The sequence below is a fragment of the Thermobia domestica genome, chromosome 9, assembly GCF_964235325.1.
Source record: "Thermobia domestica chromosome 9, izTheDome1.hap1.1, whole genome shotgun sequence".
Lineage (NCBI taxonomy): Eukaryota > Metazoa > Arthropoda > Insecta > Zygentoma > Lepismatidae > Thermobia > Thermobia domestica.
In genome coordinates, this window is record NC_137462.1 from 19,560,851 (window position 1) to 19,575,180 (window position 14,330).

Sequence of the window (14,330 nt, forward strand, 5' to 3'; positions counted from 1 at the left end):
GGCACCACTGTCAATCATACACAACGCGGAATTCGACAAAATACAAGAGGACTTTTTGTCTTCTTTTGATATCATTAATCACATCCCGAAGTATGTGCACATCTTTGAAGTTCACCCTGTATATGTATAACGTGTACTGGAGAGTTTTGAGAAAGGCCTTCGGGTCTCATCCTAAAGGAAGGGAAAATCCCAACCTACACCTCCTCGCGGGAGAAAGCGGGCAACGTCTTTGCGGCTAACGTAGGTGGGGACCGACTGACTCCCAGAATAAGGAGTCAGCTTCTACCAAGTGCCAACGGCCTTCTCGGAGGGCGGACGAGCGAGTGGTCAGGGCACCTTCTTAGGAGGGGAAACTGTCCTAAAAGGCGAATGAACCTCTAGGTGGTCATGGAGATGTGGAAAGGAAATGGGAATACTACCACATTATATTTTTCCCGGAAGGGACTGAGGAGAATAAATAAATAAATAAATATGAGGTTCTTCCTGAGGGGGAAAAAAAACCGGAGGTAAAATAGTTCGGATCTCCGGGTGGGGACTACTCCGGGAAGAGTCATCAGAGGAGAAAATAACTTTCATTTCAACATGGGAACCTGGAACGTAGAACTCTGCGACGTGAGGGAAAATTTGAAAGTGGAAATGGACAAATGTAAACTGAACATTGAAGTGAGATGACGAGGGAAAGATGAGATAATATCGGGAAATTACAGAATATACTATACGGGTGGCGATAAGGCCGAGAATGGTGTCGCGATAGCAATGAAGAACGAAGTAGCAAGAAGTGTAACCACAGTGGAATGCTGCAGTGAGCACTTGATGTTTGTAAAACTAAATTCAAAACCAGTGGATATTGTGATAATGCAAGTGTATATGCCAACATCCGACCATGATGATAATGAAGTAGAAGTAATGTATGATCAGATTAGTGACATATTGCATCAGGAAGGAAGAGGTAAGGTCAACGCCGTAGTAATGGGAGACTTCAACAGCGTAGTAGAAGGAGGAGGTGCGAATGAGGTAGTGGGACTGTTTGGAGTAGGTACAAGAAACGAACGAGGTCAAATACTTATCGATTTCTGTAGGCAACATGATCTGGTTTCACTACATTATTCATATTTTAAAATGTGATATAGTTGTGCGAAATAGTGAAAATCAAACTTTCGTGGCATGCTGTGGAACATTGCGAATTGAACCCTATAGAGTTGAAATGATCGTATATGCAGAACGAGGTTGCAATAATAATAATAAGGGCCGCTTTGGCTCAGTGGTAGAGTGTTCACCTTTGGTGCATGGAGTCCTTGGTTCGATCCCAGCTCGCGCCAAGTGAACTTTGTGGTGGACAAACACCGTGTGCGTGGGTTTCCTCGGTGTTCTTCCACTTTCATCGCTCCACCATTTCATTAATTTCTCATCATCACAGTCTCCTTTAGCCTAACCTGCATAACCATGTGACGTAAAACTTAAAAGATTTCATTTCATTTCAATAATAATAATAATAATAAATCGTTTCAGGTCGGTATACTTAGCAGAGATGCATTTAAAAATGTTTCCGTCAGTGTATGGAGAAATGCAGTACGTCATGTAAGAAAAATATAACATCACTACTACAGTACGCAAGAATATTTGGATGTTGTCTTGGAATCCTTCATAATCAACACAAGATTCGGATGAAGCTTCAAGCAGTAACAGTGATGGTGAAATCTTGGATTCGGCCGAATAAACAAGTAAGTATTTAAAGCAGTTATTTTAAAATGTATGCTTAATGAAATGTGTGCAATTGTCTTAAAAACAAAAATGTTTATAGAATTAGGCACAGCTTTTGTAAGTAGAATTAGTGACATACTTTTTCTTCCGTTAAATCACCCTGGCCTTCTCTCAAGACGCAGAATGTCCAGCAACACAGGTACTGCAACGTTGCCACAGCGAAGTCGGAGAGAACTTCTTTCCCATACTGGTGATGCGTTAGCCTTCTGCGTAGGCGAATTCTGTAACAACGTGGCACAAAGGGGATCGGTTGGCAGTGAACATTTTTTCCGCGAAAGAGCTCGGAACTTTCCGATTAAATATATAATTTATTATTTGCAATATTACAACATTACACTAAAGTCTGTTTTATAGATATAACATATTTTATCTAGATCGTTTTAATATGCCTGTGTAGCTTCATTAGATTCAGAAATAGCATGGTATCACAATATCGATATTTGCTTGAAGATGTAAGGAGTAAAGGTGACTAAACTTGCTCATTGCAATCAGTAACAATCACATATTGAACTGTGTGAATGGCGTTTTTAAGAGATTCGTCGTTTCTGAAATATATCATGTGAAACTGATTAGTTTATGAAGATGGCTAAAAAAATACACGGTTTTGAGTACATTTTTACTGATAACTTCTTCCTAGTTCCACGTAAAGTTCTTAAATGTATACCAACTTGTAGTAAATACTTCAACGATTAAAACAAGGTATAATGTATAGAATTGTTGACAGCATCTTAGTATAACAAGGCTTTAAACTCAGGGGTCTCTTACGCTGAAATCTAGAGTAAAGCAAGTTTTTTTTTTTTTTTTTCCTCAGAGTATTCATAGTAACCAATATATTTAATACAAGCTGCTTTCTTATTAACCAATACATTTAACTTCTGTTCTTAGTAGCCAATACATTTAGCACAAGGTGCTTTCTTAGCAATCAATACATCAACACAAGCAGCTTTCTTAGTAACCAATACAATTAATACTGCTTGTTACCATTACTTAAGGCCTTCCGTTTTGTTTTACCACATCACCTCCTGCACAATTACTTAATGATCTTCAGGTCAATGTGAGCCATCTTCAAGGCTTGAGAAAAAAGAAAACAGAAAAACACTAGAACTGGCGCCACTAAGAACTAACTTCGTGACCTTTTTACCACGCATGCTTAGATAGAATAGTTGTATTATTTCATTAACAAGTGAGTATCGTTTCACAGTGTGAAAGTAAGACTTTCAAACAATGTACATTCAGTACTCAAACTTGAAGTAGTTTATGTATAAATACTGGTTGCAATAGAATAACAATATCAAAGATAGAATCTTTCCTTCGGATGCTGAATCCATATTAAAACGTCATTACTTGCTACCCCTTACTCTTTCTGTTCTATGGCGATAAAGGTTGAAACTAAAAATCGATTTCTCAGCCACTTTCGGTTTGAATAGAGGGTTAAGGGAGGCGATAGAACCTATTCCTTGGACGCTGAATCGATTGAGAAAAGAAAAAAAATCTTATGGTTTTCGCTCTACGAACATTTGAAACCACAAGTACTAATAAATTCTGTCACTTTCGGTTTCCATATAGTGTAGCGGATTGTGTGATATACATTTGAGACGCTGTATCGATTGCAAGAACAGTTTGTCGGTAATTATTACCATTCCTGTTCTATTTTGAAACCAGAAGTGGTTGATTTAAACCAGGAGCGTCATTTCAGATTTTGCTTGGGGGGGAAACCCCTTGATATAGTAAAATTTCGCGTTTTTCACTCATTTACTACTACTCTATTGACAAAATCTATATAAAACTCAGAGGAGGGGGGGCAATTGCCCCTCCCTAAATGACGCCCCTGATTTAAACCACTTCCAGCTTGAACAGAAGTTTAATGGAAAAGATGAAACCTATTTATTCTTGGCAAGCTGAATGGATTAAAAAAAAAAAAGTTTTTTCTCCTAATAAATCAGCATTGAAAACCGGAAGTCATAATTTGATCCTTTTCCCGTCTTAGTAGCGATGTCGATAATCATGTTACATTGTCTTAAGAGGCGGAACTGTTTGTAAGAAACAGCTCTCGGTGCCTATTACCATTTTCGCTCTATGGCAATAAACGTTGAAACCGGAAATGGCTAATTTGAACTACTACCAGTTTGAATAGAAGATTAACGAAGGAGATGGAACCTATTCTTTGGACCGTGAATCGATTGCGAAAAACCGCTTCTCGGTCTCCTTTACCGTTTTTGTTCTGATACCTGTCGACAGACAGACGGACATAGCCTTCTATAAGACTTCCGACAGTTATGCATAGCATAGTTTGGAAGTCTAATAATATTTCATTGCAATACTCAAAATAAACCAGATACTACTGAACTAGTAGAGATGTAAACTCATTTAAAACTAATTATCCTGTGCACCGCAGGATTTGCTTAGGATGTTAGGAAGAGATTTCAGTCGTGAGAGCCATTCAAAAATTTCTCGTCTTTACATGATAGAAGCAAGGCGGCACAGTGGTCGAGTGGCACGTGGGGTCCCTAGTTCGATCCGCGCCTAAGTTGGTTTGTGGTGGACAACATCGTGTCCGTGGGTTTTCTCGGGGTACTCTCGTTTGCTTCAACATTTTGTCACTTCACCAATTCTTCCATCATTCAGTTGCCTTAATCATCGTCTCCCTTAGCCCAAATGACATAATCATGGGACATTAAAACGCAAAGATTTCATTTCATTTTACATGTTAGAAGAGTTGTTAAGTAATTATCTCTTCATAAAACAGAGTAAACAGGTTCTTTAAGAGGAAATTCGATTGACCTGTGTTAATTGGGCAGCTAAGAATATTTATACAGGGTGCTAGGTAACTCCACCGACAAACTTTGGGAGGTGATTCCTTATACGAAATGAAGGAAAAAAGTTCTAATAAACATGGGCCGAAGTTATGATCCATTGAAAATTCGAAAAATCATTTTTCAAAACTCCCTAACTTAGAAGCTCTAGGACCTATCCCAATCGGTTTAAGGAATTACACAGGAACTAGTGTGTGCTCTATCTAAATATCCATGTTTTACCATTTTCCGTTATCGGTGAAAGGAACTGTGAAAAGAAAGTTGAAGTATAGGGATACTCCTTTAAGTATTAATGATGCGTTCGTTTCACTGGTACCGGTGAATTCTGAAACATGGATATTTAAATAGAGCGTAGGACCAGTTCCTGTGTAATTCCTTAAACCGCTTGGGATAGGCCCTATAGTTTCTAAGCCAGGATGTTTTGAAACGTGATACTTGGAATTCTCGGTAGTTCATAACTGAAAGGAGACGTTTTTCGACCCATGTTTATTAGAACTTTTTTCTTTCATTTCGTATAAGGAATCGTCTCCCAAAGTTTGTCGGTGGAGTTACCTACCACCCTGTATAATACTTCTCACTTAGAACTTGCATTTCAATCAAATATTAAACACATGTTAATTTACCTCTAGTAGGTATTTTTCTCGGCTTAAATTCACGCTCCGACTTCATTGACTTGTGGGATGGTATATATTTTTTCTTTCTTAACAAACCTAACTAGGTTTGAGATTTCAAAATAGCCATTGTTATTCTTTGGTTCAATAGTTTCCTTACATTCAACGTTTCCTGAATACACAATGGGAAATTAAAGTAATATAGAAATTACTCATTTTCATAGCCTTAGAAGTTGAATTTTCGGCCCATTCCGATACTTGTTCATATATTTTCAGTTAATAGTATATGTTACGTAGAATTTCGTTTTCCTAACTTATAGGTCTTATGAAACATTCAATTTTTGGCACACCTTTAGAAACTCCTTCCCCTTATTGTATGTATTTTAATCAAAATTAACTGTTAAAGAGCTGGAGTGAGGAGATTGCAAACTAAGTTCAGAAATTCATTTCAAACGGGCTAACAGTTTTCTCAGTAAGTGGAGACGTTATACGTATTTTCCATTTATACATACACACAGTGTGTCTACTAATTTTTAAGACTGGCATTATCAGAAAATAATGCAGAAGAGAATTACTGTGATTGGCTGGCTATCTTCAATATATGACCCTCCTTGTATACAGACAATTGCACGGCTGTATAGTTCCTAGATTTCTTTCTGGAAGTCATGTACGACAGTGTTGAGTTCCTTCGCCACAGCCTTTTCAATGTCCGAAGTTGTCAGAATGTTTTCCTTACAACGTCATTTTGACCTTTGGAAACAAGAAAGTCTGCAGGGGCCAGGTCAGGTGAGTAGTGCGAATGGTTGAAACATGATTTCTTTTTTATTTTTGCCAAAAATGTCTGTACTTCAATGGCTCTGTGGCACAGTGCATTGTCGTGCATCAAGAGTCAGTCACCCGAATGAACAATTTCGGACAAACCCGTTGCATTCTGTGCATTAAGCGTGCTAAAATGTCTGTAAATCGTAGCATTCATAGTTTATTCTTCTGGAATAAATTCTTTATGCACAAAACCTTGCCAGTTGAAAAACATCACTAGTATTGTCTTCACACATGACGACGCCTGCCGGACCCTCATGAAAACGAAGAAACCACACAACAATGTTCGCTCGAGAAAGAGCATTATTGTAAGCTGTTTGAATCATGTCCACAGTCTTCGTGGCTGTTTTCCCAAGTTTTACAGAAAACTTGATGGCTATCTCTGCTCTACTTTACTATCCATGACCAACAAAGAAAACACAGTTCACTGAAATCACTGTAACTCTCAAAATTCGGAACATAAATTCGTAAATTCGTCACACAATGCACAACACTCGGCACGGTACTAAAAGTTACACACAATAAGCGCTTGATGGCTCTAGCGATTATTTTACAGTGTTGCCAGTCTTGAAATTTAGTAGACACACTATATAGGGATTAAAAAGTTTACAATTTGCAGTTATTGTTGAATATTTTTCATGTATTGCATTTGTTAATTTAGTGTCCGCAAGAAAAAATGTTGACTGTGACTAAAGTGTATTCAACGTAAGAACCACACCTGAGATAAACAAATCAGTTTGTATCAATCCGCGTCAAGCACGTGCTTCATGGCGAGATTTCTGCTTCGGTCAGCTGTTCTATTTCCGCCGCCATGTTTTCAAATTGCAAGGTGACTGTTGGGGGCGGGACTTAAAATGACTGTTGCAATCTCTGCGTTTCTTAAGGATAGCCATTACACTTTTTTAAAAACGGTTTTTCTTTATTATGGTTGTTACGAGCAATTCAAAATATATTAAATTTGTACCGAAAAATATTATATAAATGTTTATTCTCTACTACATTTACTATCTACCTCTCTCTCTCAAGTGTTTAACATTTGTTGTTATAGATACTTATCGGTTTGCATGTTAGCAACACTGTGACGATTGTTTTTTCTCGATAACAGAAAGTAAAGATCACAGAATATAGCATATATTTTGTCAGTAATTTGTAGTAGTATATTTTGCTCCGTGAATTGATATTTTTTCGTCTCGTCTAACAAATGGGTGAAGTTAATTATACGAAACAATGTGAAAAAATAGTTCATCTCTTTAACCAATTACAAATAAGCAATTACGTCAATCACGGAACTATATTTATAACTCCAGCCAATTACATTTCATTGTAGTACGTCATTTGTTTATCCCAGGTGTGTTTCTTACATTGAATACACTTTAGTTTATAGTTATTTAATAGAATTTATTTAAGTTCATCGAAAATTAACAGGTTTGACATTGAATGGATACGTATAGTTTGAAAATAAACTCTTCAATACTAGAATTATTATATAAGCATATAAGAGGATGATTCAATTTAACAATTAGTTGTTTACCAATATATCATCCCGTGGGGAAACTAAATATTCTCCAAGCGTATCGGAACAACAAGCTAGTTCCGTCTGTAAGGTAACAAGGATAAACACGGATGAGAAAATGAAAGTGTGGAAAAAGGAATACATACTGCGGAATAAATATAACGTAATTCCTTTCTTTGCACAATTATCGACAAAATTTCAACGAATTCTTGGAAAGCATAACATCTGCTTCCAGTATTCCTCCGAAAAGTTTAGAAAAACATCTTTCCGGATTTAAGTTATTTTGTTAATCCATTGAATAAGTCAGGTATGTATCGTGCTCAATGCGAATGTGACTCCTCATATATAGATCAAACGAAACGTAATATTAACACCCGAATTAAAGAACATATTAGACAATCAAAGAAGTCACAAAAAGAGGGCATGTCGGGATGGGCGCTTCACTTAGAACAACATACAGACAATATAAAGCAGGTTAATGTGATAGATTCAGCAAAAACAAAGAAACAACGGGATATTTAAAAAAAAATCATTATTTATTCATAAATATAAACCGGCTTTAAATCTGGAGTTTGGCAGCGTTGATAGAATCTGGTTACCTGCCTTCACTGTATATTTGGATCTGGCAATAGTGACGCAACATTGAATTCAGCGCATTCTTTCGCACTGTGCTCCGCTCGTGGTATTTTAGCATCCTTCACGTTATATTTATTCATTCTGTGGTATACATTCCTTTTTCACACCATTTTTCTCTCATCCAATGTTATTCTTGTTACCTTACCATTGAAAGTGGAACTAGCTTGTTCCGATACGTGTGGAGAGTGTGTATTTTTCTCACGGGAGGACTTATTGGTAAGGAACCATTTTTTTTTTTTTTTTTGTTTGTTTGTTAATATTCAGTACTGGAGTTCGATAAAAGAAAAAATTGTGTAATTTATATAAATGTTTTGTAACTTGATGCTGCCCTGTTCCTTCTACTGTTTTACATTTTTAAACTGCACTCTTTTACCTAGCATTGGGTAGAGGCAACCTATCGCAGTAGCCCACAAAAGTTTCTATGTATTCTTCGAAGATTTGCAAGTTGTTGGGACTCTTAGTTCAGAAGTTAGTCAAAATAAAGCTTGACTTTGAAGAGACTAAATATGCAAATTGAAAGATTTGAAAGCGCTTGAAATATATTATACGTAGAAGTTCGTCAGAAATTGTAATGATGAGAATCGTTTGAGCACTGGGTTATGATAAACCCGTGATTATTATTATTTGTCTATCTGAACTCTATTTATTGTTGAAAATTTACACATTCTCAATTGAATTAAATTTTATACTGATGATTTGATACTATTTGTTAGTTGCAGGGAACTAGTCCATTTATGGTCACAAGTTATGGTTGTATTCCTGTCTGCTGATACCAAGGATGTATGGAGAGGATTAATAGACAGCATACCAATTATACAGTGAATACAGCTCGTTATATGAACATTTTAATGAATTCGTCTAAAACTGATGTTGCGGCCCGGTAAAGAGCGTGACCAAAGGCAAGTTACAGTTGAAGGGGCGCTATCACGAACGTTTTGGTGTCCGCAGTGGGATAAAATAGAGTGCGAACTCTCTCGATGCACTATCAGAAACGTGATGCTTGGTTGGCATAAACTGTATATTCCGCTCCCGTCATACATTCAATGTCTCTACAGCCTGGAACCGTTGCAGCGACACCCTTAACACACGGTTTGAATCAGTAATCAGCTATTACAGAAATTCAAGCACAAGTATCACTCTAAAATGTATACACTGTATTCTGGAACATGCGTGAGAGGAGGAGGAAAGCAATCCTCATTAAAAACGACGAGACGACACCATTCCATCTGACAGTCTCTGGAAAACGCTGATGCAGGATTCGGTTTCGAAAACTATCTTGATGATGATGAAATTGTTAATTATCTTCTAACCAAATACGCCGCTGGTGGGAGAAGAAAAATAATGGCTAGCTGTTTGGACGTTAGGTCACTCTGTTATTCCACAACATCTCATAGGAGAAACACCAATCTTATTCACAGAGGCACAAACTGGATATCACGCACCAACTATTAAAGTAGAGTACGTGGATCCATCGCAACGCTAGCCATAAGAAATCCTGGACATCGCTCATAGACTCCATGGATACCAATACGACGAAAATGCTTTTGTAATTATTGGTAAGCTGTCATCAGATCCTGTTCCTTGTGGGGAATTTCCTGTGAGGGCCTCGTCATCTCTGAGCGTCGATTGGACCAGTACGTCACGATCTACAGTACTGTAAGTGTGAAACTTTTATTTATTTCAAATAACTTTGATTCTTAAGTGTAAATTGCACGACATTTTTTTTTAAGTGCTTGCAACATCTATAATAGTTGTTCTTGTAATTAATTTAATTTCTGATTAAAGGTTATTAAATTGTTTCTCATAATGTCTATAGCAGATGATGAAAGTGTGCATGATTACTGTAGTGTAAGTGAAGGCATGAATTTCATAATAGAGCCATTTTCGTGGGATAAGAAAAAACTTAGATAATTTTTAAATAATGTTGATATGCTTTGGAATTAGTAGACCCATAACAACATAGTAAGCTTTTAAAATTAATTGAGGCTAAGATAACAGGAGATGCTAAGGCAAAATTATTGGTACGCTCGTCGACAGAAACCTGGGCATAAGTTAAGGTTATTTTAGAAGAAAATTACGCCACTAGGCGAACGTTAGATTTTCATGCTTGTGAAGTCTTTAGTGCTAGACAGAGAAAATCAAATCAGAACTCTCAGCTACATGAGGATCGCGGATCATGCAGAGTTGAAGGAAATTGCATGTCGTGTTTGTCCTGATGAACAGCTTTGTGAAACTATGTCCCTTAGTGAATATCTGTCAAAGGCTTGAACGGACGTCATCACCCTATATCTTCGAACACAAAGAGTGGAAAATAAAACTAAAAAAGGAAAAGGAAACCGCTTTGAAGCAGGCGTATAGGTTCTGGGAAACTATAATAATTAATGTGTGTGCGTGATACAACGTTTATGTCAAAAAGGGTTAATAAAATCTTTCTTTCATCTCTGGCTCCTTACTTGAGATACTATCCTAATATTTGCTTACCCTGTTTTGGGGGAAGTTAAAGAAATCTTAGGATGGCTGGCTTTTGAATCCTCATTGTAATATCTTATTTCTATTCTATATTATATAGAATTACTCACCTCTTTGTTACACTAGAAAACTATCCACTTCTTGCTTTCTAGAAATCGAAATATAAGCGAGTGTCAAGTACAAAATGTGTCCCATGAAACGTGGATGGGTTTCACGGATTTCCGTTACGTGACAAGGGAATTCCATAGTTTCATTCTAAATATATACTTTAGAACATGAATGCTTAAATGGCATTTGAAGTAGGAATAAAGCTTTAAATATACGTACAAAATTTAATAAAACTCAATTTTACTCAATAAAATTCACTGGACTGCATTAAAAAAATTGTAACCCTGTTCTGAGAATATCAGAGTTCTATAGTTCATTCAAGGAACATTCAGTACCTCATGTAAACAAATACGCGTGGTGATCGTTTCATTTTATTGGTTAAAGAGCCTTGCCGCATCCATGCGGCAGAAGAAAATAGTCCATTGTCAAGTAAGCTGTTTTTCAATGTTTTTGTTGCTTATAAGGCTCATTACCAGAAATACAATTTACTTACAGTGAAATAACAGAAAAAAAACACTCTATCTAAGAACTAAATTGAATTAATGCAATAAAAGAGAATACGCATGCGTAGAAACTGGGTTTGGCCCACCTTATGCGCGAATCACAGTTTACAATATGGCTGCGTGCGGGGAATATGCAAAACGCCGACAGGATACAAACACGTGCTTCTCGAAGGAAGCGGTGACCGATAGCCAATCATCCGATGACTGGCGGAGTAATACCATTCTACAATGTTTACATCAGGATCAGAAGGTTCGTTGAATTAACTTTAGCTTGAACTTGCGTAACGTAACCCAATGTATTACAGACAACAAAATACGTTTTAACGGAAAATAGTTTTGACAATTAATGGCGAATTACTTCAAAGTATAAAAATGGCAAATTACTTGTGCTTAGATTTGAGATTTGCTTTCGTGTTTACCCACGGGACCTTTTTGTTTCTAAAAAGCCAACAGTGACTCATAGAGCTTCGAGACAACAGTCCGTATAACTAATTCTTTTGACAGTCTGTGCTAATTTTTTCCCATAAGCAAATATAAAATTAAAGTATTTGAAACGTGTACAGCACGGGATTTAAGGATAAACATTGACATTTAAAACAATTAATACGCTAATTAGAACAGGGTTCCTACTGGTCAGGGAAAGTCAGAGAAATTTTATAAAATATATTTTTTTTCTAACATTAATTGTATACCAATTTCAGCTTAATAATCACAATATGGGACATTGCTCAGACTTTTATAAGAAGTAAGTGGAATGTACACTCATGTCCAAAATTATTGTCGCATGTCTATAAATATGTTGTTGTAGGAATATAATTTGATAACGAATTCGCCCGGTAATTCTTATAATGTTAGTATGTATATAATCGACAAAGACATGTATGTGGCAAATTTCATGTCAAAAGAGCAGTAAATAAGCACAATAAAACGAAAATAAAATTGTTTTCTCCATTTAGCAACATTTTATTTTACTCATTATAATTTTCTTATCTATAATTCTTTTCCTATAAAATTTACCACAAAAATACATTTTCCGATTGTACACATGGTATCAGTATTAAAAGTACCCTGTAAAATCATTATCAAATTATATTCTTATAAGAAGACAGTTATAGATATGTGACAATTTTGGACATGAGTGTACGTATGACCAATTGATTACTATTTGTCTCTAGAGAATAAAAATGTTTTAATATATGAATATTCACCGTTATTTATTCCTTATATATACATTTCAACGTCATCCGACACCTGCGATGAAAGTCACGGAATTTCCTAGCAAAGGTCAGGGAAAATAGATTTCTCCAGATCAGTAGGAACCCTGTAATAGGCTTGAAAGCAAGTGACAGTATACTTGACTTATACATTGAAATTACAAATTGTAATGATGAAAATTTTTGAGCACTGGGTTATGATAAACCCGTGATTATAATTGTTTTTCAATCTGAACGCTGTTTGAAAATATAAATTTTCATAAATTATATTAAGAAATTTTATAGTGATGAAAGATAATATTTTTCATTTGCAGGAGCTAGTTCCATTTATGGTCACGATTGTACGATTGTATCCATGTAACAATATTGAGATATATATATGGAGAGGATTAGTACCAAAGAGGCCATTTATATTTCAGCAGCAACTTTCATTTCGAGGATTCTCAGGTACGTTATTCGTATTTTAGAACGTGGTATAGTAAGTGGTCATTGTATTTTTTAAAGATCAATTTTCTCTTTCGTTTTTCCTAAGTGACGTAATTCCCCCCTACTCCCCCCCAAAAGAAATCATCTCTTTCTGGTCTTCAAAAATTTGATTAGCTCGTGGCGAACACTTCCAGCCTTACACAGAAAAGAAGAAATTATATTTAGAGGAGCTTGAATCATGGAGGGAGCAAGTGAGTAAAGTTGTAATTAACTCAGAAGCAATGATTTTTCATTCGCAGTATATTCTTAACAATATTGAAAATATATCAAATATTATACTGAAGTATAGAATACAGAAAGAAATCTGTAATTGAGATGTGATTTTACTCAGCTCAAATCCTGTGCTCCGTAAAATTTGGTTGGAGCGTTTAGGATGTTTCAATCGTGCAAGCCAATCAGATTTTTCTCGTGTTTGTATGATAGAAGACCTGCCAAGTAATTACCTCTTTGTGAAATAGAATAAACTAAGATCTTTAGGTAAAAGTGTTCGAATAACCTTTCTTGGATGAACAGTTAAGAATATTTATATAGTACTTCCTAATTAATAAATTTCAATAAAATGTTAGTTTACTTCCTTCTTAATAAATTTCAATAAAATGTTAGTTTACTTCCTTCTTAATAAATTTCAATAAAATGTTAGTTATTCTTTGCCTACGTTACTAAAGAAAATTAATGTCCACTACGAAAAAAAGTATGTCGTCCTGGTCATATTTTAAGTTCCTAGGTACTATTTTTTTCTACTGGTCGCTGAAGACAGTTCATTTTAAATATCTAATTAGATACCGTATTTGCGCGAATATATGCAGCACCTAAACTTTTGACACGAGATTATAGAAGAAAGTAAATTTCGAATATAGGCCGCGGTATTAAATTTACGAGAAAGTTCAATTAGACAGAACTTTGAAATGTATCGAAATGTATCTATCTCCGTCTCCTTTAACTCTCGTATAACTAAGGGTGACTCATGAAGATGACCTTTGTGATAGTGACTCTGAGCAGCATTCTGGATCGTCTAGTGGGGGTGAAGAATCAAACGCTAGTGATGCTGAGATAAGTGATTGTGATGGTTACAAACTGACAGTTTTGCGAAACAGTTTTTTTTTCTTTCTTTCTTCAAGAACAGCTACTGTATATAAATATTTCGTGTATATTATATATAATGTATAACAAAGATACGTATTCCTGTTAATAAAACTATCAAGTGTACAAGTGCTTTTTTGTGCCAGTATAAGGTGTTACCGGTAGCAACGTTTTCGAACAACGTGTTTTTCTGGTATTTTCTTCTTACGTCTCAAACGTTAACTGCAGTAACTTGTAATGGCATTAATTTCAACCCACAAGATACGTGTAAATGTCATTTTGAAATTGACGATTTATGATCTGAGGGGAAAATCTCG

At 35.9% G+C, this 14,330-nt stretch overlaps 1 long non-coding RNA gene across 1 annotated transcript in view; it reads left to right on the forward strand.

Annotated features, from left to right (window-relative positions):
* Positions 1-1,513: 1,513 nt before the first annotated feature.
* Positions 1,514-14,330, forward strand: part of LOC145694444 (uncharacterized) — a 56,860-nt gene continuing 44,043 nt past the window's right edge. The window contains exons 1-3 of the long non-coding RNA XR_014133010.1: positions 1,514-1,721; positions 8,867-9,809; positions 12,762-12,894. This is a non-coding gene — a long non-coding RNA (uncharacterized LOC145694444). The remainder of the gene's footprint in view (positions 1,722-8,866; positions 9,810-12,761; positions 12,895-14,330) is intronic.